Source organism: Rhineura floridana, chromosome 1 (genome assembly GCF_030035675.1).
Source record: "Rhineura floridana isolate rRhiFlo1 chromosome 1, rRhiFlo1.hap2, whole genome shotgun sequence".
Lineage (NCBI taxonomy): Eukaryota > Metazoa > Chordata > Lepidosauria > Squamata > Rhineuridae > Rhineura > Rhineura floridana.
The window spans coordinates 136,827,029-136,854,839 of NC_084480.1; the positions used below are offsets into that span (position 1 = coordinate 136,827,029).

A 27,811-nucleotide genomic window follows, 5' to 3' on the forward strand; every position below is an offset into this window, starting at 1 on the left:
GAACTGATAAAATATTATGAGCCAATTCCGGAACAAACAAACATTCTGACATTATCCCAAGTTTATTAAATCTCACCAGTCCTCGGGCTTCCACCCTTTTCTGTGATCCATCCGCAAGTTGCACAAAATCCTGCACTTCTTCTGAAGCATAAAACAACTTCTGTCTTTAATTAATATATGGCTCGCCCCGCTGTTGACAATCCAGTTAACAGGTCCTAAATCTTGAGACTTCTGTTTACAAACAAAGTTCACATTGCTGCTATGCGTCTTCCAGCCTCCGTCCCTGGAGTTTTGCTTGACTGCACAGTCCCTCTGGATATGCCCACAAGCTCCGCAAAAATAACACGCCTTTAGCCTCTGCTGTTCTTGCTTGCTTCTGACTGCCTCCTTCGGCACGGCACTTTTCTTTGCCTCCTTGCTTCCGACAGCTTCCATCAGCTTGGCTCTCTGCGCCTTCTGCCCCCGCTGCCATTCCTGGGACAAATCCTGCAACGCGTCCCACATCTGTTTAGCCGACGGCTCATCTCTCACACACATCAGTTGAGAATCCGATAGAGCCAAGATTATAAACGCCTGCGCCCTCTGGTCTCGACGCTTCCAGGCCGCGGTCAATACCGCCGGGGGTGGTCCATCTATAATGTCCCATAAATCCTCTTTTATCAGCAAAGCCCGCATCCTCGGCTTCCAGCTGCCATAATTCTTTTCATTAAGTCGTTCCATCGGCAAGCCTCCAGACATGTTTATGGTAGCCATCCTGCTCACCTCTGTCTGGTACAATCAATCAAGCTGCCCTCTGGAACTCCGTCTGCCGTTCAGACCAGCAACTTACTCCCGTGTAATGCGCTGTGGATCTGGGCCCATAACCCTTGTTGACGTGTGTGAGAGATGAGCCGTCGGCTAAACAGATGTGGGATGCGTTGCAGGATTTGTCCCAGGAATGGCAGCGGAGGCAGAAGGCGCAGAGAGCCGAGCTGATGGAAGCTGTCGGAACAAATTATGAAGAACAAATCCTGCCAAACTAATCTCATCTCATTTTTTGATTGGGTAACCTCCCTTGTAGACTGTGGGAATGCTGTGGACATAATATATCTCAACTTCAGCAAAGCTTTTGACAAAGTGCCCCATGATATTCTGATTAGCAAACTAGCTAAATGTGGGCTGGATGAAACAACTATCAGATGGATCCACAGTTGGCTCCAGAATTGTACTCAAAGAGTGCTTATCAATGGTTCCTTCTCAAACTGGGCGGAAGTAATGAGTGGGGTACCACAGGGCTCGGTCCTAGGCCCAGTGCTCTTTAACATTTTTATTAACGACTTGGATGAGGAGGTACAAAGCATGCTTATCAAATTTGCAGATGATACAAAGTTGGGGGGCATAGCTAATACCGTGGAAGACAGAAACAAAATTCAAAGGGACCTCTAGAGCATTGGGCTGAAAACAACAGAATGAAATTCAACAGGGATAAATGCAAAGTTCTACACTTAGGAAAAAGAAACCAAATGCACAGTTATAAGATGGGGGATACTTGTCTCAGCAATACAACATGTGAGAAGGATCTTGGAATTGTCATTGATCACAAGCTGAATATGAGCCAACAGTGTGATGTGGCTGCAAAATAGACAAATGCTATATTAGGCTACATTAACAGAAGTATAGTTTCCAAATTGCGTGAAGTACTAGTTCCCCTCTATTCAGCACTGGTTAGGCCTCATCTTGAATACTGCATCCAGTTCTGGTCTCTGCACTTCAAGAACGATGCAGAGAAACTGGAACGGGTTCAGAGGAGGGCAACAAAGATGATCAGGGGACTGGAACCAAAGCCCTATGAGGACAGACTGAAAGAACTGGGCATGTTTAGCCTGGAGAAGAGAAGACTGATAGCACTCTTCAAGTACATGAAAGGTTGTCACATAGAGGAGGGCCAGGATCTCTTCTCGATCGTCCCAGAGTGCAGGACACAGAATAATGGGGTCAAGTTGCAGGAAGCCAGATTTCAACTGGACATCAGGAAAAACTTCCTAACTGTTAGAGCCATACGACAATGGAACCAATTACCTAGAGAGGTAGTGGGCTCTCCGACACTGGAGGCATTCAAGAGGCAGCTGGACAGCCATCTGTCGGGAATGCTTTGATTTGGATTCCAGCATTAGCAGGGGGTTGGACTCGATGGCCTTATAGGCCCCTTCCAACTCTACTATTCTATGATTCTGTGAAACCTGGTGTATAACATACATACATACATACTGTGAACAGTTTGTGCATCATCTGTCTACATGCAAATTAACTCCAGCAGTTAGATTTCTTCCAAGTTCCCCATGCAACTAAGACTTTGATAACAGAGACTTGGAGAAAGGTTCATAGTTTCAGTTGCATGGAGAACTTGTTAGAAATCTGTCTGTATGCCTTTTAGTTATAGCATAAGAGATGTTTGTGTGAACAGGCATGTACAGGTAGAGAGTTCCTATTTGTTTTTAAAGCAGGAAATTGTTTTACGCTGTTCACCCTGTTGCACAAGTCCCCAAGGAGCAATGCTGCAGGTTTGCTCCCTTCAAATGGGAAGGAATAGCCCTGCCCTTGGCCTAATAAAGGTGGTGAAATTTAGGTTAATTGACAGTTGGGTTGCTGCCTTGCACCCCGATACTTGTACTTTTAATAGCTATATGCTAAGCAGAAATTCCACCGGTGCTGCTTTTCACGTTCCTCCATCTCCATGGTGGCAAACAGGTTTGCCTGGATTACATGTCTGCCAATCAAGGAATTGTTAAAAGTTGGGGGGGGGAGGGAGGAGGAAGAAACAATGGCTAGGGGGTGCAGAGCCATCCCTGAGCGCTTTCACTAGCCTTATCAACACACTTTTAGCTTCCCTTGAAATCCTCCATCTGTTTCACTTGGAAAGGTGCCTCAAAATTCAAAGCAAATTTTAAATCTGAGTTGAAATCTGATGACAACATCAGGGTGCAATGATACTAAGAAATTTTGTTGTCATCTTGAGCAAACAGCTGGACCAGAAAGGAATTCAAGACCAAAGACAAGTAAGGCCAAAATAATTTAATAACTGGCTTCAAGTATGTTTTGACATACTTTCTCCAGGGGATAGTGTATATTGGTTACATGGACACGATGTGGCATTCCCTTTTTGCCCTCCATTTGTAGCAGAACTGTGTCTTCTGGAAGATCTTTCAAAATGCTCTGGGAATCATCACTTAAATGAGCAGCAAGGGTTGCTAACCACAGAAGTCCCGGGATCAAGCAAAAGGGGAGCAAGTGTGACCTGTTAACACTGGAATGATTACAATGTCATACCAGTTTTCCACATAGGCAAAGAACCCCACAGTGTTTCTGTTCTGATATGTCATTCCTCTTGATAGCAGCTGTGCAAACTAGTATTTCTGAAAATTACCATCAGAACATTAACACATAATGACACACTTTGGAGTGGCTTGGAATTAATTAAACATTATCGAATGACTGGTTCATCTGCTAATCAGGGTTCAGCTCTTCTCGAAAGGAAAAGAAAGGAAACCAAAATGGAGAAAATAACTTAAACCTTTCACAGGACCCCATTTGATAACATTTGAGGTGTGTGTGGGGTGGGTGGGTTGTGTGCTGAGTCCCAGGTCTTTTATTTCAGACCTTGGATCTACTGCTCCTTTCCTTCCCCCCTTTTTTTAACCTAACAAAAGAGAGTTTTTACTTTGGTTGAGAAGCTGCTGGATACACTGCAAAACATATTGCTGGAGAGATCCAGTCACCTGGCATTTTAGTTTGCCCAGAAGAATCGATACCTAGAAATTAGTATGTACAAATGTGCGTTATGGAGCTCTCAGCAATATCCCTGCTGATACAGAAAGACAACATTACAAAAATCAGATTCTCAGGGGCCAGCTAGTCAACAATTAGCAAAATGATGGGGAACAAATCAATTTGCTTCATCCTGATGCTGCAGTTACCGGCTGTGAGCCAGGCCCAAGGGTCGGCTCGCATGTGTGAATCAGGCATTACAGATCACATACTATGGAATTTTGTGCTGTTACTTAATGACCACTCAGACATACACCAGTGTTTTTCTATGAAGTCAGATCAAACATTCAGCTGTGAAGTGTCATGCATGTTGAGCCAGTGGTACTGTCAGGTCAGGGCTTTGACGCAGATGTCCAGGGCACCACCATTCAACAGAATGAGGAGGAGCACTCACAAACACAGCAGGGCTGTCTTTCCGCATGTTGACGTGAAGTAATTCCCATCTATAGAGGGAGGGAGCAAAAGACTATTATGTCAAGAGTCTCAAAATAAAGAGGGATGGGGGTAGGGGAAAGACCACTGTATCAAGAGTGGAAATTACCCAATGACATCACAGTGTTCAGCATCTGGTGAGAAGAATTTTAGTGATTCATATGGACATGCGAACTGCCCAGCCCTTGGAATGTGTGGGCTCCCTGAAAATGAATGAAGAAAGGGTGCTGTTATTTACTCTTGCAAACACTACCAATATGGTGTAGTGAGTACAGTGTTGGACTAGGACCTGGAAGACCATGGTTCGACTGTCTAGTCAGGCATAAAATCATGGAATGGTAGAGTTGGAAGGGGCCTATAAGGCCATCGAGTCCAACCCCCTGCACAATGCAAGAATCCAACTTAAAGCATACATTACAGGTATGGAGAGCTCACCACCTCCCTAGGTAATTGGTTCCATTGTCATACTACTCTAGCTGAAATCTGGCTTTCTGTCACTTGAAGAGTGCTATCGTGTCTCCATGAAGTTTGCTGGGTGACCTTGGGCCAGTCACAGCCTCTCAGGCTAACCTACAGGGTTGTTGTGAGGATAAACTGGAGAGGGGGAAAACCATGTATGCCTCCTTAAGCTCCTTGGAGGAAAGGTAAGATATAAACGTGGGGATAAATAAATAAATTGCTCTTGGAGGTCGCTAATTCAAAGGGTCGCCATAAGTTGTAATCGACTTGAAGGCACATAGCAACAACAACAAAATAAATAAATAAATTGTATTTATTTCCATTTCTATCCTGCCTTTCTGCATGTAGCACTCAAGGTAGCCAACAGTAGTAACCATAAAGAGAAAAATCAAACCATTTTAAAAAGTTGATTATTAATAAAATAAAAAGAAGAGGTTAGACTTAATAAATGTGTTATTACTTCCCATAACAAGAAGTCCCAAAGTGATTTATAATGAGAATAAAATACAATTCACTAATAGGCAAAAAACCTTTCAGTTTAAGAACGTACCTATAGCCAACAGATATTTCTATCAAACTTTAAAAAGCAGGGAAATTGGGCAGCTATAGTGAATGCACCAAGGAGTAGGAGTCCTGACCGCCTCTCTGAGAGGCCTTACAAATTGGTCAAAATGCAAACACAATTTGGATTGGTCTTTCACAGTCCAATCCACTTCCTGTGTAACTTGGAAGAATTTGGTAACATGTGCCTCTGAGCATATGGTGAGTGGTGGCAACACCTGCCATCTCCAAAAATGGAGAATTACATTTTTGTATGTTTGTTTGTATGTGCTTCGGTTCTTTTCTGTGTTACTACTGTTTCTACAGAGAACCTAACCTAGAAAAATATATTTCTCTCATTCATCCTAGAAATCTGTGTCAAATTAATTTTTACTAATTTCAAAGTCTTTTTATTATTGGTCAGTGTCATATGATGGTGAAGACAGCCTTTTGTGTTTCAAACTGGAGGTTATGTTCTATTTCTGCTTTGGGCACATTAACAGTTGAATCTGAAACTGCAGTTTGATGTAAAATCAGACAGATTACAATATGTTGCTACTTAAGCAATGACTCTAGCTGTTGGAAAAAATGAACTAGGTCCAAGATGCATGTTTTCAGGCTGTTATGAAACTACTCCACTTAGGTGGGCATGGTCAATTAAAAACATAGAGCACACCTAGAATTTTGCTAGAATATATTTCACCTCCCAGTGTTTTATCTTGTGCAAAGACAATCCTCATGTCCATTGGAAACTATTCTGCAGAATAGTCAGTGCCGTTATTCCACAATTGTTTTTGGAGCTTTTTTTTAGTGTTGCTGTACGTCACATATTCACAGAAACAGAAGCAAAATAAAATGATTTACTATAGAAAACCTCACTAAAATTGCAAAGTAAATAAAATATATTTAAAGTGACTATCTGAACTATATCACCTGTTTTAATATTGTTGATTCCTCCCTGCTAAAACAAGATGAGCACAGAACATGTCTTGTTTCTGTTATTTGGACTGATGGCAGGTGTTGCCACCACTCACCATGTGCTCAGAGGCACATGTTACCAAATTCTTCCAAGCTACACAGGAAGTAGATTGTATTGTGAAAGACCAATCCAAATTGTGTTTGCGTTTTTACCAATCTGTAGGGCAGTACAATAACTCTGAGAGGCAGTCAGGCCTCCTGCTCCCCTGGTGCATTCACTATAGCTGCCCAATTTCCCTGCTTTTTAAAGTTTGATAGAAATATCTGTGGGCATACAGATAAAGGTCTCAGATGACAATCTCAGAGGTTGGGCAAGTTTGTATGGGGAAATGCACTCCTTCAGAAATAGAGGTCCCAAGTCACCTAAGGCTTTAAAGGTCAAAACCAGCACTTTGAATTCAGCCTGGAAACAAAGTGCAGTCGGGCCAGAACCAGTGTCATATGTTCATACCTTCTTGTCCCAGTTAACAATCTAGCTATCGTGTTCTGCACTAGCTGTATTTTCTGAACTGTCTTCAAGGGCAGCCCCACATACAACACATTGTAGTAATCTAACCTAGAAGTTACCAGAGTATAGACAACCAAAACCAGCCTAAACCTGTCCAGATAAGGTTGGAACTGGGCTACTAAGTGAAGATGGCAGAAGCCACTGAAGCCATTGTGCCTCCAATGACCATGCTGGATTTGAGTACTCGCAGGCTGTGCACCTGCTCCTTCATGAGAAGTGTAACCCCAACCTGAATAAAATGCATTTGGACAGAGGAGCCATCCATGGGGAAGGGAGTTTATTTATTTTATTTTATTGTGCAAGTCTGTGTTAATTTCAAGGAAGCCTCTGTAGGAGAACTTCCTGGTGCAATATGTTGCTTAGGTCTTACTGTGTGACTTCAACCCTGCTGTCCTCAGGTGGCTATCACTTTTCCTCATGCTAAGGTTTCCCTCTGCTTTCAATATTATCAGGAAATAGTCTTTACTGGTTGGCAGCTGGTGTGATAGCATTACATGTATTGAATGAGACATTGCCTCTCCTGTTAATGGATGCAGGCGCTAAAGGTTCTTATTCATGTCCAACTATTCACATCTTTTCATTTCAGAAACAGAAGGAAGCAAATTTGTTTCAGCATCCAAACAAATGCATTTCAATTGCTTATGCAGTCAGGCGCCAATGGGTTCACCCCTGTGTTCTTGCAAATATGTTTTTTTAAATAAAAAAGAAGAAGAAAGGTAGCTGCATATCTATTAGCCCCAAAGTGCTATAATTTTCCCTTTCTTTATATCAAGAAACAATGGTTGGAGTCTATTAAGCCATACTCTGACATTTCATGAAAGTAATCCCTCTTCAGAAAGATTAAATTTCTACGTCTCCTATAAAGCAATTTTCAGCATCAAATAGGATGGACATTTAGACACAAACAACTGATGAGGTAATAAAACTGTCCTGGACTGTACCATTTTAGGATGCAGGTGGGGAATAGCATGGCTGAAAGCTCTTCCATATATATCCTTTTCGATATAGAAAATGAGGGTTCTAACCTAGCCTGATAACCTAATTTTGTATGCAATGGAACATCAGGCGTAGAGAAGGTCATCAAGAATTTAGCAAAGCTATAAGAAATAATAAGCAGGTTTCAGATTAAATTGGGGTAATAGTTTGTTTGGTAGAGGTTTTTCTAGGGAATGTAGAAGAGAACCTGTGAACTACAGAACAAATTCATGTGTGTCTACTCACCATGGCTGAATGACTATACTAGGATCAGTCTCAAGGCTATTTCTCACAAATGGCAGATAATTCATCAACCTGTTTCTGGATTGTACCACTTCAGAGACAGGGGCTCACCTGACTGACTGATTTCCCATCACAAAAACAAGAACAAAAAACATCTTTTTGAGTCATAAAAAGTGCATTCTGTCAAGCCCACCTGTAAACAGAAGATGAACTTCATTTTGTTGTCTTTTTTATCTGTATTTTTATGTTTCTGTGTTTCTCAGTACGTTGATACACAGCTTCACACAAATATGAGAAGGGGAAGAATTCTGTCCTACCATTCTGCCATGTCAGCCCCCACTTGCAGCTTGAAGTGGTGAAGACAAGAAAAAGGTTTACCCCTCATCTGCTCTTTGCAAAAACTAGGTCTTAGTTGTCTGCCCAAAGGAGAATCCAGCTGTCAGTCAACTCAACAGGATGCTCCTGAGCTGTTTTTCTTCTATCAGTTGGGTGTGTGTGTGAAGAACTGTGACTGCTTGAAGAAATGCAAACTTGAAGATAGGGTTGCCAGGTCAGAAGCATCCCAAAGCCTGAGATTTCAGGGGTGGGCCCCTAGTGATGTCATGGAGGCAGATTGTAGTGATGTCATTGGGGTGGGCCCAAGTGATGTCATTAAGCATGATACATTAAGCATCAACCACAGTTGCTTGGAGCATACAAAATGGAAATTGAAGGCCTTCAAGTTGATTCTGACTTATGGCGACCCTATGAATAGGGTTTTCATGGTAAGCGGCATTCAGAGGTGGTTTACCATTGCCTTCCTCTGAGGCTGAGACAGTGACGGGCCCAAGATCACCCAGTGAGCTTCATGGCTGTGTGGGGATTTGAACCCTGGTCTCCCAGGTCGTAGTCCAACACTCTAACCACTACACCACACTGGCATACAATTCAAACAAAAACATTTATCTGATTGGAAATTAAGACAGAAATCTTAGCTAAAAGATAGAGCCTGGGTAAGGAACATTTATTTATTTATTACATTTATACCCCGCCTTTCTTTTCATGGTAGAAACCCAAGGCAGCTTACATATGGTTCCCAGGCGGTCTCCAGACCTGACCCTGCTTAGCTTCAGCGGAGAGCTGACCTTATGTGCCTTCGGACCATAGCCTGGAACTAGCTTATAGGTGCTATTTAACCTAGACTACTTGCTTCTGGCAAGAAGGGTTTAAGTGCCCTTAGGTTAGCCCAGTCACCAGAAGGCCAATTTAGGAAGAAAAGAGCCTAGTGTTGTAGAGATGTTAGATAGGAACACTCAGGAGTAAAGATGGATGCCCTTGAAGGCTGCAATTCTAAACACACTTACTAAGCCACATAGAACTCAATAGGACTTACTTCTGAGCAGATATGGTTTGGATTGTGCTGTTGGTAAAGCTTGACTAGGGATCCTCTGCAAAGATGTCCATATTCAAGCAGGGTTAGCAGCCCCCTGCCTAGAATTACCTGCCCCTGTTTTTTAACATGGCTGCTTCAAACTTCCTTACAGATTTGACCCTTCACTTCAGAAAGAGGTTTGAGAAATGAATAAGAGTAAGATTCTCTATGCTTTTCTGTCTACCTTGTGGGCTCTATAAACTCACTTTGACAGCCACCCCAATTCCAGTGAGTAATAACTGACAGAGAGAAAACACACATGGTTTGATCTACCTTCACAGACAATAGCTTGGAAACAACTATTGAAGCCACACTTCCCAGGATATGAATTCTCTGTTACGTGGGCAAGAAACAAACCATAATGCAACCAACAAGGTCCATCATCAGTGGGTTAAGTGGGTTGAGCTGAGTGCATGGAACCACTGTTGTTGCTTCTATGGATGCAATGTAAGTAAGTAAATGAAATGCAAACAGAAAAAGAAAAACAAAAGACAGTGATGATTTCCTAAATGCAAACCATACCAACCACAACAAAATTCCTATGAGTAAAGCAGAAAACTCAGCATCCCACAACCAGTCAGGATTCCTAACCAAAAACCAACACTAAAAAAATCTTGACAGCCAGTCAGCCAAGGTCACAGAAATCCCCATGCAGCACAACCTGATTTGGGAGCTGCAGTTAATGCAGAATGCTATGGCATGATTGCTGACAAGAGTGAGATCCTATCAGCACATAATACCTCTGCTCTGAAATCTGCACTGGTTGCTACCAGGCCAAGTTCAAGGTGTGCTTTCCATGTTACAAGTGCCACATAGTTTTTGTTCTGCTCTTATAAGAAATCAGTCCTTTAGTATGGCAGCACCTACACTTTGGAATTCCCTGCCTATTGACATTAGGCAGGCACCTTCATTGTACTCTTTTCAGCACCTGCTAAAAACATTTTTGTTTAGGCAAGCTTATCCCGGCATGTAGAAGCTATTGCGTTTTTTATCTGTTTTTAACTCATTGTGTGTTTTATTATTTTGAATGTTTTGAAATACCTGTCTTTAACTGCTTTTGCCAATAATTTTATTGTTTTAATTCCTTTTGTAAACTGCTTTGAGATTTTTTACAATAAAGCAGTATATAAATGTTGTAAATAAAATACATAAATAAATTTTGGGGTCACTGTGGCCCTTGGGTCTTTTTCTACTTTTAGGAACAAAGGAATCTACGTTGTACCGACTCAGACCATTTGAGACCATCTAGCCTAGTACTGATCACATGGACTAGCATTGGCTCTCTAGGATGCTAGGCAATAGTATTTTCCAGAACTTGAATTTTGGACCTTTGCATGCAAAGCATATGCCCTGCCACTGAGCTACAGCCCTTCCTGTGTTTAAAAAAGTATCTTTTAACATTGTTCTTTTAAATTCACTAAGCATACCAAGGGCAGATCCACATCATTCATTTGTGGACTACCTTCAAGTCGATTCCAACTTATGGCAGCTCCAACTTATGGCAACCCTATGAATAGGGTTTTCATGGTAAGTGGTATTCACAGGTGGTTTACACCATTGCCTTCCTCTGAGGCTGAGAGGCAGTGACTGTCCCAAGGTCACCCAGTGAGCTTCATGGCTGTGTGGGGATTCGAACCCTGGTCTCCCAGGTCATCGTACAACACTCTAACCACTACGCCACACTGGCTCTTCATCATTCATTTAAAACACATTAAATACACACTTGAAGCAGACACATCCCACCGCAAAATCATGGGAACTGTAGTTTGTTAAAGGTGGTGGGAACAATAACTGTGAGGGGGAAACTACACTTCCCAGGATTCTTTAGGGGAAGTCATGCACTTTAAATGTGAGTTGGATGTGATTTAAATGTATTGTGTGGATCTACTTAAAAAACATTGCCTTCATGTAAATAATTTTAATTATTTTTTTAAAATGGAAATGAGCTATAAAGTTTACTAGGTGACCATGGGCTACTCACTATCTCTCAGCCCAATATGCCCCTCAGGACAAAAACAACAGAGGGGAACCATGACTACTCCAAGGAAGAAGGGCACACTTAAAATGTAGAGGAAGTAATACTGTACAACCATAGTGTGAAATCAAATACTTACCAGCACATAGTATGAAGAAATATTTATAAAAGCATGACTGTCAAATATGTTTATTATTTACACAACCTGGAAAGATATTTGCAGTGCAACTAGGGTTGCCAGGTTCAGGGCCTGAGACTGATCCTGTATCTTTAGGAGAGGAGAAAGTCAGCCAAGTGCAGGTGTTCTTGCAACCTTGTAATGGGAAAAACCACAAGATGGAATTCTCCCTTCCCCCTGCACAACTTTTAAAGATACAGAAGACCTCTTGGAGGCCGGGCCTCCAAAACACTGCCTTCTTCAACAGCCCAGGGAAATTTAAACTTTTTGAGTCCTGCACACAAGAGAAAAAAAGACTTTTGGTACTGCTGAAAGCTATATACTTACTCAATTTATGAGATTTTCAGATAAACAGGTTAGTTTTCTACCTTTGCAATGGAGTCTAGATACTACCTGGAGGCCCAGATATCCCTTGTCAATCACAATCCTGACTTCACTTATTGGCTACAAACCTGAAAGGGTGGGGTTAGAGCAGCCAGCTAAGAGATAATTTCCTGGAACTTGCGGGTTGGGGGGAATGATGTTTTGGTTTATATCTTGTGAACCAGACCACCTAGAAGCTTTTTTTAAAAAATGAAAGCTGAGAGTCCGGAGATTAAGCTGACTCACCCAGAGAACCGTAGAGGACCCCAAAAATATGGAGTCTCTGGGCAAAAACCGGAAACCTGGCAACCCTACTTGAAGAAGTACAAATGTGCACATTGCACTCATGTTTTACAATGATTGCATGAGGTGTGGTATCATCTTGGGGGCATCATTAACCTTCCTTTGCCATCAGAGTATGTCCACGCTTGCACCTTATGTTTAAAGCACTCTCATACCAATTTAAAAAGTCATGGCTTCCCCCAAAGAATCCTGAGAACTGTAGTTTGTTAAAGTGCTGAGAGTTGTTAGATCTCTGTTCTCTGTACAGAGATACAGTTCTCAGAGTTCCCTAGGAAAAGGGATTGATTGTTAAACCATTCTGAGAATTGTAGCTCTGTGAAGGGAATAGGGATCTTCTAACAACTCTCATGGCTTCTGCAAGGGAAAGTCCTGTCTCAGTAACCTATTAGAATTCTTTGAGAGTGTCAACAAGCATATAGATAGAGGTGATCCAGTGGACATAGTGTACTTAGACTTTCAAAAAGCTTTTGACGAGGTACCTCACCAAAGACATCTGAGGAAGCTTAGCAGTCATGGAATAAGAGGAGAGGTCCTCTTGTGGATAAGGAATTGGTTAAGAAGCAGAAAGCAGAGAGTAGGAATAAACGGACAGTTCTCCCAATGGAGGGCTGTAGAAAGTGGAGTCCCTCAAGGATCGGTATTGGGACCTGTACTTTTCAACTTGTTCATTAATGACCTAGAATTAGGAGTGAGCAGTGAAGTGGCCAAGTTTGCTGATGACACTAAATTGTTCAGGGTTGTTAAAACAAAAAGGGATTGCGAAGAGCTCCAAAAAGACCTCTCCAAACTGAGTGAATGGGCAGAAAAATGGCAAATGCAATTCAATATAAACAAGTGTAAAATTATGCATATTGGAGCAAAAAATCTGAATTTCACATATACGCTCATGGGGTCTGAACTGGCGGTGACCGACCAGGAGAGAGACCTCGGGGTTGTAGTGGACAGCACAATGAAAATGTCGACCCAGTGTGCGGCAGCTGTGAAAAAGGCAAATTCCATGCTAGCGATAATTAGGAAAGGTATTGAAAATAAAACAGCCGATATCATAATGCCGTTATATAAATCTATATACGGCCGCATTTGGAATACTGTGTACAGTTCTGGTCGCCTCATCTCAAAAAGGATATTATAGAGTTGGAAAAGGTTCAGAAGAGGGCAACCAGAATGATCAAGGGGATGGAGCGACTCCCTTATGAGGAAAGGTTGCAGCATTTGGGGCTTTTTAGTTTAGAGAAAAGGCGGGTCAGAGGAGACATGATAGAAGTGTATAAAATTATGCATGGCATTGAGAAAGTGGATAGAGAAAAGTTCTTCTCCCTCTCTCATAATACTAGAACTCGTGGACATTCAAAGAAGCTGAATGTTGGAAGATTCAGGACAGACAAAAGGAAGTACTTCTTTACTCAGCGCATAGTTAAACTATGGAATTTGCTCCCACAAGATGCAGTAATGGCCACCAGCTTGGACGGCTTTAAAAGAAGATTAGACAAATTCATGGAGGACAGGGCTATCAATGGCTACTAGCCGTGATGGCTGTGCTCTGCCACCCTAGTCAGAGGCAGCATGCTTCTGAAAACCAGTTGCCGGAAGCCTCAGGAGGGGAGAGTGTTCTTGCACTCGGGTCGTGCTTGCGGGCTTCCCCCAGGCACCTGGTTGGCCACTGTGAGAACAGGATGCTGGACTAGATGGGCCACTGGCCTGATCCAGCAGGCTCTTCTTATGTTCTTATGTTCTCAGCACTCTTAACAAACTGCAGTTGCCAGGATTCTTTGGGGGAAGCCATGATTGTTGAAGTGGTATAATACTGCTTTAAATGTATAGTGCAAATGGGGCCTAGATTGATACACACTAACAGGAACTTTCAGATGTAGCAAATTCTGGACAACTGTGTACATTTTCCCATACTTTAAATTGCTTCCTAATCTGCTGCCTGAAGCAGCAGCTTCACTCTACCACATCATCGTGGAACTGACTACAGATCAAACTACCTTTCTGCTGGGGAATGCCTATCTCAGGTCTTTTACATATAATTAGTTTTTATTATGTCAGGCATTTTTGTAGGGACTTTTCCTTTGTGTTAGATCGTGATTTAATTACTTGGTGCTGGAATTATTCAGGGTTACAAAAAGTCATTCACCTTATGCATTCAGTGTGACCAGGGAGGAGGAGGAGAATCCTGACAAAATGTATTTTTGGTTTCTGGTTCATGTGATTTTGACTAGCATTGAAAAAATGTGCTATGCCTAAGGAGATAGGTTTGCCTATCTTTCACCTTTATTTAAGTGATCAGCATTAAACAGCTTCACCTTCTAAAATTAAATAGCCAAAGTGGTTGAGCAGAAACAAGTTACATCTTCTCCCTTTGACATGTATCATCAGAATCAGTAAGTTTGAATCAAGAAAAATTTGCAGGAAGGTAACATTTTAGGGAAAGTATAATTATTTCTTCAGTTAATGAGGAGAAATCAAGTAAGATACATACTTGCATCCAATGCCATCCCCAGACATTTTGCAGTCAGGCAGAGCAGCAAATGGTGCCCCTTGCCATCATGCCACAGGCATATTCCCCCCCAGTAGTAAAAATACAATAATAATAAATTCATTAATTAATAACTTGCTGCCCTTTCATGGCATCCAAAACCAGCGTGTGGTTGTTTCACTGTCTAAATGAGAGGGCCAACCCTACTTATTTCAACCAGCCTAACTTACCATGGATACTTTAGAAATCACACATGATGCATAGCTTTCAGACCAGATATTTCACTTTTGCAGCTGTATTTTCTGGGAAATTCCAGAGAAGTTGACACCAAGTGCCTAATGAAGCTAAATCCATTGAGAACCAAACCTTCTGATTCATGAATCATACTTTACTTTTACTCACATCCATTTCCATGGCCATCTGTGCAAATTAACATTGCTTTGTACATTGTCTCCCTGTCTGTGATGAACTGGTTGCATGCCTGTGCCTTTCTATGCATCATCTGACTTCTTTCATGCCACTGCACCATAATAATAGACTAGCAGTGGCATGTTAAAAGAAGAAAATAAATACATTTCTGTGTGGGATGATGGTTGTCTATGAGCAGTTCATGAGAGGCAAGGAGCCAACCTGTGCAGTGAGTAAGTGGTCACCACATTCACACTAGGTATATGAATTGATCATCAGAGCAACTGAACCTCATGGCCCTCTCATGGTAGAAAGATTGTCCTAGGTTAGGATTTCAAGGTGGGCTGCCTTGAAGAAAAACGTCTGTGTCACAAAGTTATTGTTCTTGGTGTTTTCCTTTTGCATGCATTTTTGTACGTGTGTATCCCCATAATCACAGTTCACCAGCCTTCACTGGAACGGCCAGTTTTACCAATTATTTATTCATTTTCTTGCATTTATACCCCACCTTACTTTCCTCACAGAAACCCAAGGCAGCATACATGTGATTTCCAGGCAGTCTCCCATCTAGGTACTGACCAGACCCACACCTGCTTAGCTTCAGAAAAGTGGTGGCCTCATGCGCCTTCAGATCATAGCCCTGGATTATACCCAATTCCCAGTCCAATCTCAAAAATGCAAAAAGTACATTTTGCATCAGGGGTACAGTCCCTCCTTTCAGGAGCTGATTGTTGCTGCTGTGCTGCATTTTCAGGGTGGTATCCAACTAACTTATCTGTTAGCTTATTCCTTGAGTGCCCTCTGAATCTGTTCTGGTGGTTCACCCAACCCTCTGGAGCATGTTTGGGGAGGCATGGAATGTGCATAGGGAGAGGAGAGGAAGAAAAAGTTCTGCTGGCAAGCTGAAATCCTTGGTTCATCGGATATAACCCTTAGTGTAATATAGTAATTTTATGGTTGTGCTTATTTTAGGTGGATGTAAAGTCACCATGTTGCCCTTGCCCACTCTTGACTGTGAACAAGGCTCAAACGGCACATTATGATGATATGTGAATGGATCTCTGTGTTTTTAAAGGCTCAGTCCTAAACATGCTTGCTAAGAAGTAAGCACCAGCCAGCTCAGTGAGTCTTACTTCTGAGCAGAGTTATGTAGGATTCTACTGCCAATTTCTTTAAACCAGCAAGGAGGGTGGGGAATTGGGACAGCAGTGAAGAGGGAAAGGAATTTAACTCTCTTCCTTTCTTGCCCCACCAACAGTTTCCCAATTAAAATCACACACACACAAAACCCCATTGTTATTTGCTCCATGATGTCTATTATCACTAGGGTTGCCAGGCTCAGGGCCTGATCCTGTATCTTTAGGAGAAGAGAAAGTCAGCCAAGTGCAGGTGTTCTTGCAACACTATAATGGGAAAAACCACAAAGTGGAATTCTCCCTTCCCCCTGCACAACTTTTAAAGATACAGAAGACCTCTTGGTTGCCAGGCCCGTCCTCCAGGATCAGTCTCAGGCCCTGAACATGGCAAGCCTAATTATCACCCATTTCCTGAAGAACTGAGCAAGCATGATGTGAAGGCAATTTTCTCCCTTCCATGTATTAATATAAAAGGCTTTTTAATGTATTGGATTCAAATCTGAATTATCCAAAACATTATAAATGACTTCATAGACCCTTGACCCTCCATCCAGCTCCCCTTTAAAGGGAAACATGAGAATGAAATGAATTTACACTTATATCTTTAATGACTTTTTAAAGTGGCACTTTATAGAAATGATCTGTTAAATACCTTGTTACTGATTATGCCTTTGGAATCTTTCCATTACTTATATTCATTCCAGGAAAAGCTTTATCTGCTTAATTTTTGTGTGCCCGGCTGCTCTTAAAAGACATGTGAGCAAGAGCAGTAAAAAAGCTTGTAACCTGACATCTTAACTGTATGATTTAAAAAAAAATGCAGAAGGCAGTTATTTTGCTCTTGGAAGTATTAGGGCAGATCCACACCACACATGTTGCTTCCTTGCGTGGGGACTTCTGAGAAAGCAGTTGCCACAGCAGTTTTAACGTAGCCAGCAAAGGCTACCTCCAGACTGTAGTTTAAGGGAGATATTCAGGCAGTGGCTGCTGGTGGCTCCATGTCAGTGAGGCAGTGGATGCACCTCGAATAGCTCCTTGAAAATTCAGATTAAAATCCGGAGTAGATTTCACTACCTCACTGACATGAAGCCACCAGCTACCGCTGGATCCAAGTGCATAGGGAAACGTTAGCTTTGCACAAGTACTCTGTTGCCCTAGCACAACAAATCCACTTTAAAAAAAATGGACGTTTTGCAGTTTGGAAAGGGGAAGTGCATTGAAAAGTGTGGAATGCACAAATGACTAACGAAAAGACATGTAAACACCCCACATGCAAATCAGGATGAATGCTCATTGTCATATAACACATTGGAATGAAAGCTCAATAAAGCCCAGATATAATCAAACCTCTGTATAAGTTTTGTGCCAGCATATCATGATGAATGCTCAATATACAGGTCATCTTGAGTAGCCCCAAATCTTGAGCTTTTTGTAGACAGTTGGCACAAAAGAGTTTTGGGAAGTTTCGTGCTCCCGCTGTATTTACTGGGGGGAGGGACAAGGTTGCTTTAAATTGAATGCGCTCTGTGTGTGCGTGTGTTGATTACAAGTTCGATATTGTAAATGTGAAATAAATAAAATTACTACAAAAGGCAACCGAAGTCTCCAGTACTTCTCTTCTTCCAAGGGAACTGACTTTGGGAATGTGGGGAGCACAAAACAATACGTAAGCCTGCTTTTATTCAGATTAATTAAATTTGCATCTGTACATTTTGCCTGGGCAGTCTGTATTCGGATTATTCCGTTTCTCACAATAAAAGCGGGGGCGCGCGGAAGGGTGTCAACTGGTGAACAACTTCTCATAATTGTAGCTTCGTGCTGGGAAAGCCGAACTTTTCTGCCTGCCATGCAACTGTTAAAAGGCACACGGGGTCCTGCAAAAGCGGGGGGGAGGGGGATCCTGCAGAAAAAAGCAAGCAGAAGCACAATCCAACAACTGCATTACAGTCCTGGTTTCCTTACAACACTATTGGCAGGATTGTCTTTACAGAGCACTCTGACTGTTTGGTTCAGAAACTCCTTCCACACAACCCACGCGCGCTCTTGTGACTACTCCCTGCCCATAGAAACCTCAAGCCAGGAAGGGGTTGTTAGCTGGAGAGAGTATGCGCCTGCGCACCTCGCGAAGGCGCCTGCGCACAATGCCGCGGCTGCCGCGGAGAGCAATGACACCGGGTTACCTTTCACCTACTTTTGTCGCCTCTCGCTTTGCAAAGGGGTAACTGGAGTTCAAACTCAGACGCCACACTGAGCCTGCGCGGTATGTCCTAGTCTGTCTACTGTAGAAAAGCAAATTACACGGAGGGCTGTAACGTTCTGTTCTTTGCAACTGTCCCCCGCTAGGCCTAAAAGCAGGCCTGAGTTCTGCGCCTAGAAAATTGGCAAGAACATACACTCTTAGTATTGCTATGATTGGTTCTCCCGCTGCAGCTGCTGTCCAACTCAAATGCAATTCTTTTTGCTCTAACGGAGTTTCAGCAAACTGGTTATCATCTATCTGTTGTTGTTGTTGTTATTATTATTATTAATAATAATAATAATTAGTAATAGTAGCGTTAATATTAATGTTATTGCAAGGTGCAATATAAACAGTTTTAAAAAAACCTTAAGACAAATACAATAAAACAGCAGAATAAAGCATCTCAAAAACAAACAGCAGTAGCAGTGGTTATTATTCTAGTCAATTGGCAGACTTTTTAAATATAAAGTTTGAAGGGAAAAAATCTGCACTGCACATTGGTGAGGGGATCAGAAATCCCTGCTGGGAGGTTGTTCCAGATCTGCTTTCTTTAATCTCCCTGAAAAAAGTGTACTTGTACATACTTAAATTTGAATTGCAAATCAGAGATAGGGCAGTCGCTCAGTAGACACAGTGCATACTTGGCACTCAGAAAGTGCCAGGTTCAATCTATCTGAAACCTTTTCAGTATAGACAGTACAGAGCTAGGGGAGCCGATAGTGTGACTTTGTATAAGACAGCTTCCCATGGACTAAATAGCTTTACTTACAATGCAGTCCTATGCATTTATACTCAAAAGTAAGCCCTAGTATGGTTACTAGAGCTTACTCTCAGGTAAGTAAATATATTTAAATATATGCCGTTATTTCTAAATCCGATTCAAACACACAGTTCTGAAACTGAGCTTTGGTAACATCTGTGATAAAGAAAAAACATATTCTTCCCTAATCCAGATCACGTCTGTTGTCCTTGTAACACAGTTGCATCCACATTTAAAAAAGAAAGAAATTGAGATAATAAATGTAAAGCATTTAAAAACAAACAAACAAACCCTGAAAGGAGAATTCCATACATTCATATGTGGCAGTTGGGATAAAATGAATAATTTGGGCATATTGTTTTAAAACAATTGCGTTTGTAATTTTATTCTGTTGATTCAGATCCCGTCTCCCCCTGCTCCATTCTCCTAAAAGGTTATATTTTGCATAGCTGTCTCCCAAGTGTAGATACCCCCCTTGCTTGATCTTGCTGGATGTTGGCAGAGAAATAGCATGTTTTCAATTCTTGCTGAGTCTGTTTCTTTGTATATTAAAGGTTACTATCGGTCAAATCTTCCGGGTGTGAGTGGTGACTGCAGCTAGCAATTATTCCTTTTACAGGAAATTGTAGCTTCATTGTGCGCATTGGTCCAGAAGTTTTATCTTTGTTGTTTGCTGCTTTCCCCGTGTGTGTGTGTGTGTGTGTGTGTGTTGACACTGATAAACTCTTGCAACTCACAAAATTTCCCAGTTTCATCCCTAAAATTACCTCTTAAGAATAGTTTTGTGCCTTAGTCCACTGCTTTTCTTAAGGGTAAGGTGGGGGAAAATACACACTCCCCCCCCCCCATCACAAAGACAAAAAGTGCTGTGGCACTTCAGAAATGTACAAAATTACTTGGCATGTGGAGGCCACTGCAAGTATTAAACTTTCCTGGGGTAAGCCACACTATGCATGACATGAAACCAAGATTTGTAACTGAGTATACCCTCAATAAGGAAGCTACAGCCATGCTAGCTCTGTGATAACCATACCTGTGTGATACACACATTCCATAACACAAGTTGATCTCATCTACACATTACATATTGAAGTGTAGACTTAGGGTAAATCTACATTACACTGTACTGGTTTACCAGGAGTCTTTTGGAAAAGCTATGGCAGTAATTTTTTTTATATAACAAGATTTATATACTGCTCTAATAATCCATAACCTCTTAGTGGTTTACATAGGATACAGAATTTTCATTTAAAATGCATAAAATTGAAAGTTTAAAACAAGATTAAAAATTATCAAAACATAATCAAAATATGAGTAAAGCCAGCAGTTGTTAAAATATGCATAACAAAATAACATTGAATTTCTAGAACATACAGGTTTGTAGTGTAGATCTGCCCTTTAAAATCTTAGCTACACACCTAAAAAGTATGTTGTCCAAATTCGCCCTGAAGCCAGTGTCTACATTTATTATTTATTTATTTATCTATTTCATTTATTTGTTTATACTACCAGCTCATAAAATAAGCCTATGTCTAGACCAGGAATGGGGAAAACTGGCCCTCCAGATGTTGTTGGTCTCCAACTTCTATTGTCCCTGAACATTGGCCATGCTGGCTAGGGCTAATTTGAGTTGGAGTTCAGCAACATCGGGAGAGTCACAGGTTTCTTAACCTGGCCTGGCCCTAAATCCATTCCCACCCAACTAAATCCCTCGTCCTCCAGGTTTCCCACCCTTGGTCTAAATAAACTCTACACCTAGTGAGATGCCAGAGCGAGCTTCTGAGGCACGCACACAGACATATACAACAGTAGTGCATGGAATGTTCCCCTTTTACATGCATGTGTGGCTATGCGACCCCACCAAAAATTGTGCACCCTGCTTTGGTCGTGTATGGAAATTTTTCTAAAACATTCTATTGTACCTGGTTCTTTCTATCATACCTCAGTGAGCCTCTGAGTCACACACACACACACACACAAACACAAACACATATTATGGTTCCCTTTTCCATGTACATGTGAATGTGTCACAGAAACAAAAATTGTGCCCCCTGCTGTAATCATGCATGGATTTTTTTCTAGTACATTCTTTCTATCATACCTGGCTGGTTGGAGTGCTGAGAAACTACATTAACTAAACCTTGGTGAGGGCCACCCTGGAAAAACAATCTAGCTATTTGTCCCTGTGCTGTGTATACAAAATATACTTATATTTTCCCACCGCCCTGTCCTCGTACATTCTGTTATAAAAGTGCCAGAGAAGCAGATGAGTTTTAGTTTAGCTGTCATTTACTGCTTTCACTAGACATGCTATACCCACTATATGGGGGTAAGCTCCACTGAACCCAATGGGACTTAATTCTGAATAGACATATATGGGATTGCACTGTAAGACATTTCCCCTGACCTTTGAGGGGTTGCGTTGGTTGAACATATGAAGCTGACGTACACTGAGCCAAGTCCATCGAGCCCAGTATTGTCTGTTCTGACTGGTAACAACTCTCCAAAGTTCTTAACTGTAAATCTCTGTAAGCAAGATAATGGAATGAATTAGGAGAAAACAAGATTGTCTTTAGAACCCTAGCCAGCAACTCATTTTTAAAATTCATAATTTGAATTGAACAAGGGCTGAAGGGCCAGAAACACTGGTTCTGCCAGCTTACTCAGTGCTGCCCTAGACCAGCCTTCCCCAAACTGATGCCCTTCAGATGTTTTGCATTACAAATCCAGTGCTGGCTGGGGCTGTTGGTGGTTGTAGTACAAAAACATTTGGAGGCACCAGTTTGGAGAGAGCTGTCTTAGACAAACCTCTTGGTGCAAGGGCATTGCTGGATTCTTTTAACAACTGAACAACGTTTGATGCACAAATTTGCATCAAATGTGCTTATATTAATTTCTATGTATAGATGCTCATTAAAGCTGATTCTAGAGAGAAAGCCACCTTGTAAGCAAAATTTTGTAAAAAGTTGTTTTTAAGGGGTAAGCGACAGGAGATCCAGATCTGAGACCTAGTACTCAGGCCCCCAGGGTCAGCCCCTAATACCTGCCCTCTGACATATTCAAAGCAAGCATGAGGAGGCTGTGGGGCCACACAGGCTTGCCCTATCCTGTCACCAGCATACCTGTTGGCCACACTCACCACCAAAGATGCATTTGGTGAGTTTGACAACTAGCCCTATGCATATACTGAAGTACATGCATTGAATCTCTCCATGTGAGAATCCTGGACCAGTTTGGAACCACCACACCTCCATGTGGAGGAACTCTATGCACATATGTTAGGATATGTCCAGCATCCTTTCTCATACTTGCTAAATATGGCTGACAGGGGGCTTGTTTGGCAGTCATGTTGGGGTCAGGGGCTAGGACAGACAAGTGTGACCCACTTCCTCCTCTCAATATTTGAAGGGTGTTCATATGAACACCCCTACTGACTGGAGCCACCAGGGCTAGAACCAGAAACATCTATCTCTGGACACACTCACACCATAAATTTATTCCACTATTATTCCACTTTAGTCATGACTTCCCCCAAATAATCCTGGGAAGTGCAGTTTGTGAAGGGTGCTGAGAATCGTTAGGAGACCCTTATTTCCCTCATAGAGCTACAATTGTCAGAGTTCACTGGAAAGAGGGGATGACTGTTAAACCACTCTAACAATTGTAGCTCTGTGAGAATAGGAGTCTCCTGACAACTCTCAGCACCCTTCACAAACTATACTTCCCAGTATTCTTTAGGGGAAGCCATGTCTGCTTAAAGTGGAAAGATAGTGGAATAAATATACAGTGTGAATGTGGCCTCTGTGTGTGGCTGCCGTTTATGGTGACCTGTCAGTACTGTGGTTTGGAACATCTGATTGGGCAGTAAAGTGCTCTCAGGCTCTGCACTCAAGCTGAGCAGGAGATCTATAAAAGGCTTCCTGTTTGGGCTGGGACTGCACAATTCTCTGACTTGATCTCTCCCGCATATGACGTGTCGTTGTCCCCGCCACCACATCTCTATCCTGACAGCTGCCCATGGTTCAACCCTCATATGGACAAATGGCTCTAACACTCTTTTCTCCAACTTGGACAACATCAGAGGCTGTCTCAGGGCTTTATTATGCATCTCAGCCTCTCTGAAGCCAGAACTATAGAGTAGTACACATTCCATTAAACGTATGGCCACTGCTGAAGAGGGTTACTGCATGTTTAATTCCCATCCGCCTATTGTAACACCAGTCACATTTATAGTGAGCTTGTGGCATTGTGCATTGCCCTGACGCTGTCCCCAGTCCCACCCCTGCCCATGCAGTAGCAGCTGGTTACGTGAGTCATGGAAATACACAACACCATGATGTCTGAAGACTGGTAAATTGAACTAGACATTACTTGTGCAGGGTAAGTGGAGTGACTAAATATGCACATTTCCATTTTTGGTGGCAGCTGCATGTTTAATGGGGTATAAAGCTCCTGCTTGACTATGCATCTGTTGCTTGCTCAGATATGCGTGTGTGTGCCCTTTGTGTGTGCCCTGTGTCCTGCAGTGAGCAGCTGAGGGATATAAGTGGGACTGTGGTGATGTCAAAGCCTCTCATACAATTCACTGTACAGAAAAGAGATTGAAAGAGCCCTTTGCCCATGTTTCAGCTGGTGTGGGAAAAGAGGATTAAGGTACGTTGTGAGTAGGAGGTCCTTGGATAAGGGCATATTTTTATCCTTCTCCGTGAGCCTATTCTGTGTCACATCCACACCATGCATTAAAAACAGTCTTACATCACTTTAACAGTCATAGCTTCCCCCCAAAGAATCCTGGGAACATTTAGTTTGTTAAGGCAGGATGCTGGGAGCTGTAGCTCTGTGAGCGGTCTAACAGCACTCATAACAATTACCAGGATTCTTGGGGGGAAACCATGCCTGTTCGTGAGATAAGAGTGCTTTAAATGTATGGTGTGAAAGTGCATGTCCACCCCTCTACCACATCATTGGCCCTTGGGGATGGGGAAATGTACCAACAAGATAATATCAGGACACATTTCAGAGCGGGAGCATGGAGAACCTCAGGACAAGGATGCCATTTTCATTAACAGCCCAGGAAATCCCTCATAATGTGTAGTTCTGCTCTCTGCCCTTGAAATCAATCCCAGTTAGTTCCTATATGAAATGTTTTTAAGTCTGTTGGTTGGTATCTTTATTTTTCATTCATGTGCATCCTTTCCCAATGTATCAGTGTTCCTAAGAAAGCTGTTGGTGGGCACTCCCATGTTGCAAAAGCACATTAGTACATAAAGTAAAAAATACTGATTTTTTAAAAAAGAGTTAGAGAAGAGTTATAGGAAACAACCCATTTGTCTCCTCCATAAGCTTTGTTTTGTCTCTGTTATTCAGCATTCTCAATTCTGTCTTAAATGGGGGTTTCCACCTGCATTTGATATTCAACACCAGAACATTATAGAGAATGGGCAGCTCTCCTGAAGCTTTTGCTGCTGTTTTATTGGAAGTTGTCTGTGGATTTTTTATGAGTTGTTATATTTATTTAGTATAATATGTTTGTTTTTATGTATGTTTCATGCTTATTAGATTTTTTTGTATGTTGCTTGGATACTTTTTTGTGTAGCAAGATGTGACAAATAATGATGATAATGATATATCTCCAGGGGGTGGAGGGATCCTTGTAGTGGGTGATTCGATCATTAGGAACATAGACAGTGGGGTGTGTGATGGGCGTGTAGACCGCAAGGTGTTTTGCCTGCCTGGTGCGACGGTTGCGGATATCGCCCGTCGTTTAGATAGTTTGGTAGACAGTGCTGGGGAAGAGTCAGTGGTCGTGGTGCACATTGGCACCAGTGACATGGGGAAATGCAGCCGTGAGGTCCTGGAAGCAAAATTTAGGTTGCTAGGTAGGATCCTGAAAGCCAGGACCTCCAAGGTGGCTTTCTCTGAAATGCTACCGGTTCCACGCGCAGGACCAGCCAGACAGGCCCAGCTTTGCAGTCTCAATGCGTGGATGAGACGATGGTGTCGGGTGGAAGGGTTTAGATTTGTTAGGCACTGGGGAACATTTTGGGACAAGCCGGGCCTGTACAAAAGGGACGGGCTCCACTTGAACCAGAATGGAACCAGACCGCTGGCACTTAAAATTAAAAAGGTAGCAGAGCAGCTTTTAAACTGACTGAGGGGGGAAACCCGACAGGAGCTGAGAAATGTCCGGTTCGGAATAAACCTCCCCCCTGGGATAAAAACCAAAGAAATGATGAAATTTTAAAAGGGGTAGGCCTAGAAGTAGGCATTGTGAGAGCAGGGGCACAGGATATAAATTCAGAAGAGCAAAATTACCACAGGCCAAACCACAAGTGCCAAAGACACTTGAAGAGAGACACTGCTTACAAGTGCCTGTACGCTAATGCTAGGAGCCTGCGAACCAAGATGGGAGAACTGGAGTGCTTGGTCTTAGAGGAGAGCATTGATATAGTGAGCATAACAGAGACCTGGTGGAATGGAGAAAACCAGTGGGATATGGTTATCCCTGGATATAAACTATATCGGAAGGACAGAGAAGGACGTATTGGTGGCGGAGTCGCTCTATACGTGAAAGAAGGCATTGAATCCAGCAAGCTCGAAACCCCAAAAGAGGCAGACTCCTCCACAGAATCATTGTGGGTGGTGATACCATGCCCCAGGAGGGACTTAATACTGGGAACGATCTATCGTCCCCCTGATCAAAATGCTCAGGGAGACCTTGAGATGAGATATGAAATTGAGGAAGCATCCAAACTAGGAAATGTGGTAGTAATGGGTGACTTCAACTACCCGGACATAGACTGGCCACATATGTGTTCCAGTCATGACAAAGAAGCAAAGTTTCTAGATATTCTAAATGACTATGCCCTAGACCAGTTGGTCATGGAACCGACCAGAGGGACGGCAACCCTGGACTTAATCCTCAGTGGGGACCGGGACCTGGTGCGAGATGTAAGTGTTGTTGAACCGATTGGGAACAGTGACCACAGTGCTATTAAATTAAACATACATGTAAATGGCCAATTGCCAAGAAAATCCAACACGGTCACATTTGACTTCAAAAGAGGAAACTTCACAAAAATGAGGGGATTGGTAAAAAGAAAGCTGAAAAACAAAGTCCAGAGGGTCACATCACTCGAAAATGCTTGAAAGTTGTTTAAAAACACTATATTAGAAGCTCAACTGGAGTGCATACCACAGATCAGAAAAGGTACTGCCAGGGCCAAGAAGATGTCAGCATGGTTAACGAGCAAAGTCAAGGAAGCTCTTAGAGGCAAAAAGTCTTCCTTCAGAAAATGGAAGTCTTGTCCGAATGAAGAAAATAAAAAAGAACACAAACTCTGGCAAAAGAAATGCAAGAAGACAATAAGGGATGCTAAAAAAGAATTTGAGGAGCACATTGCTAAGAACATAAAAACCAACAACAAAAAATTCTATAAATACATTTAAAGCAGGAGACCATCTAGGGTGGCGATTGGACCCTTGGATGATAAGGGAGTCAAAGGTGTACTAAAGAACGATAAGGAGATTGCAGAGAAGCTAAATGAATTCTTTGCATCTGTCTTCACAGTGGAAGATATAGGGCAGATCCCTGAACCTGAACTAACATTTGCAGGAAGGGATTCTGAGGAACTGAGACAAATAGTGGTAACGAGAGAGGAAGTTCTAGGCTTAATGGACAATATAAAAACTGACAAATCACCAGGCCCGGATGGCATCCACCCGAGAGTTCTCAAAGAACTCAAATGTGAAATTGCTGATCTGCTAACTAAAATATGTAACTTGTCCCTCGGGTCCTCCTCCGTGCCTGAGGACTGGAAAGTGGCAAATGTAACGCCAATCTTCAAAAAGGGATCCAGAGGGGATCCCGGAAATTACAGGCCAGTTAGCTTAACTTCTGTCCCTGGAAAACTAGTAGAAAGTATTATTAAAGCTAGATTAACTAAGCACATAGAAGAACAAGCCTTGCTGAAGCAGAGCCAGCATGGCTTCTGCAAGGGAAAGTCCTGTCTCAGTAACCTATTAGAATTCTTTGAGAGTGTCAACAAGCATATAGATAGAGGTGATCCAGTGGACATAGTGTACTTAGACTTTCAAAAAGCGTTTGACAAGGTACCTCACCAAAGACCTCTGAGGAATCTTAGCAGTCATGGAATAAGAGGAGAGGTCCTCTTGTGGATAAGGAATTGGTTAAGAAGCAGAAAGCAGAGAGTAGGAATAAACGGACAGTTCTCCCAATGGAGGGCTGTAGAAAGTGGAGTCCCTCAAGGATCGGTATTGGGACCTGTACTTTTCAACTTGATCATTAATGACCTAGAATTAGGAGTGAGCAGTGAAGTGGCCAAGTTTGCTGATGACACGAAATTGTTCAGGGTTGTTAAAACAAAAAGGGATTGCGAAGAGCTCCAAAAAGATCTCTCCAAACTGAGTGAATGGGCGGAAAAATGGCAAATGCAATTCAATATAAACAAGTGTAAAATTATGCATATTGGAGGAAAAAATCTGAATTTCACATATACGCTCATGGGGTCTGAACTGGCGGTGACCGACCAGGAGAGAGACCTCGGGGTTGTAGTGGACAGCACGATGAAAATGTCGACCCAGTGTGCGGCAGCTGTGA

The 27,811-nt window shown here is 42.3% G+C and overlaps 1 long non-coding RNA gene across 1 annotated transcript; it reads right to left on the reverse strand.

Moving 5' to 3' along the window:
• Positions 1-3,053: 3,053 nt before the first annotated feature.
• Positions 3,054-18,588, reverse strand: LOC133381285 (uncharacterized). The gene is made up of 3 exons (XR_009761655.1): positions 18,384-18,588; positions 4,346-4,439; positions 3,054-4,247 (listed from the first exon to the last, which is right to left on the reverse strand). It is a non-coding gene; the product is annotated as an uncharacterized LOC133381285 (long non-coding RNA).
• Between the last annotated feature and the right edge of the window lie 9,223 nt (positions 18,589-27,811).